This window comes from Cupressus sempervirens, chromosome 3, assembly GCF_028749045.1.
Source record: "Cupressus sempervirens isolate cs-2001-9-10 chromosome 3, ASM2874904v1, whole genome shotgun sequence".
Lineage (NCBI taxonomy): Eukaryota > Viridiplantae > Streptophyta > Pinopsida > Cupressales > Cupressaceae > Cupressus > Cupressus sempervirens.
The window spans coordinates 285,536,904-285,539,246 of record NC_143120.1 but is presented as its reverse complement, the minus strand read 5'-3'; the positions used below and the strand labels follow the sequence as shown (position 1 = coordinate 285,539,246).

At 34.7% G+C, this 2,343-nt stretch overlaps 1 pseudogene; it reads right to left on the bottom strand.

The window, feature by feature from the left end:
- Positions 1 to 331: 331 nt before the first annotated feature.
- LOC149566067 (T-complex protein 1 subunit delta pseudogene) lies at positions 332 to 1,536 on the bottom strand (annotated as a pseudogene).
- Between the last annotated feature and the right edge of the window lie 807 nt (positions 1,537 to 2,343).

Genomic DNA, 2,343 nt, shown 5'->3' with positions numbered 1-2,343 from the left:
TTAACTTAATGAATTAGCACACCAAGTGAAAGACATCCATTTTTAGCCTCATGACTCAAAATGCACTATCTAAGTAACATCCATGAAATAAGTTTAACAAAACAAACCTAATAGTGATGCATACATTCTAGTTCTAGAAGCATCTCTTGCTATCACAACTGATGTCAAATATTTTTAGACTTGGTAGCAACATCTCCAAATTAGTGTCTTTTAAAAGAAATTTTTACATGTACCAGTAAAAGTAAAACTGGAACCTCAATTAAAGGTCCAATAGTTGCAGCTAGGGCTTCCTCATAATCTATACCAAAACTTGCAAAAACAACAACTATTTCTAGTTCAAAGTTGTTACTTGATGCAACAACAAATTGTGTGATAGACTAGGGTTATGGGATTTTTTGAAAAATGCATATAAGTTTTGGATAGCCCAGTCCATGTCAGTGTCACTAATCAAAACCTCTTCAACCAAATCAACATGCCCCAGCTTCTCCTCCCTAAAGTGTTCAATATTAGCAATGGGCGAACAATTTAGCATCTTGGTAATGAACTCAATTTCATCCCTTTCCACATCCTTGACAACCAAAATCTTTTCCTTGGACATATAATATAGTAAAAGATCAATGATGACATCTTGTAGAATATTCTTCTAGATCAATAACATGTTGCATCTAGTGGCTTTGATCTTCTTTATCATACCCAAAATATAATTCCTCTCTTCATTCAAAATCCTATCCATCATTGTATAATTAGAGACAACAATGTTCTGCTCAATGTCCATCTTGGGAGGTGAAATCTAGAACTGTATTATGCCAATCTTCACATTCTCAATCCTAGTGGGGCCTCTAGTCATATGTTTTCCTTCTTATCAAACACGAAACCCTTAACCATCTCTAAATCATCAACAATCTCACCCAATTTTAGAAAAACTTTGATCTCCCTCAAATCCACAATGTCAAGCTTTGCAAGGTTGACAACATTTAGGACGATGTCAATAGCAAGCAGGGCCAATAAGGTAGAATACTAGATGACAACCTTACTATTCAAAGAAGTGCTCACACTTTTCACCAAAGTGTCACAGTCTATCAATTCAATAGAAATAGCCATGACAATTAAAACCTTGATGACCTTCTCAAAGGCTCTATCAAAGGCCTCCAACATAATGGTAGGATGAACACCCTTAAACAAAAAAATCATGCATTGTTTAAGAATCACACTGACGATAACAAAAATTATTGTCATGTTATCACCAACAACAATATCTTAAGATTTTGAAAACTCTACAAGCATTTTAACAGTTGGCTAAGTTACCTCTATTTTTTTAAGAATGGTGGTGCCATCATTTGTGATAATCACATCACCTGAGGAGGTGCAGAGCATCTTTTCCATGCCCTTGGGACCTAGTGAGGTTTGAACTACGTCTATAATGAGCTTCACTGTGATGATGTTGGCATGCCAGATGATGTCCTTGCACTTGGTGTCAACATATTTTTCTATATTGGTAGCTGGTGCTACCCATGGGTGATACATTGCAGTCGTCATTTTCAACTTCTTCCAAAGCTTCTCTATGTTGTTTGCTTCACCTCTCAAAACCCTATCAACAAATTAGTAGATCAAATACCCTCTAATGAAACTTCAAGTGTCAGATCGAATCAAACTCATTTGAACAAGTTCATTCTTACTTCTCATTGTAATCAGTGGTGCATCCAAAGATTATACGATGATATCAAGTAAAGATGATGACTCCAATATATAGTCCATCCACGAGAAAGAAAACATAATTTTTTTTTGTTGAAAAATCTAATAGTCATCAAAATTTTGACACAGTTTGTTGTTGATGCTATTACAAACTTTTCAAATCATCTCTAGCTAGAGTCAATAGTTTGATGGGGTTTGTCATCGATGGTATACCATACCCATCAAATCATCTCTAGTTGGTGTTGATAGTTCAACATTTTGAATTAGTTGTCTAGCATTGACATGTGGCATAGATGGGGATGATTTTTGATGGATCTTCCTATTGATACATCATCAGTTGTGGAATGCATCAAACTTTTGACACAATTCTAGTGACATTGACTTTCAAAATTTAACTATCAAAATTTTGACCAAAATTGCATTGAAAAATAGGTCCAAATTTACTAGTGAATAGAAGAAAGAGAATGATCATGACAAAGATCCAAACAAGAAAGATAGTGCTAAACTTAATAGATCATTTGAATTGTTTTTGAAATTAAAAGCGACCAAAAACAAGGGGTTCAGCCCTTAATAGTCAAAAGGCTGGTAACCATCACATTAAAATCTAACAATTGTAGCATAAAAATCTCTTAACCAAGTGGACCTAACACG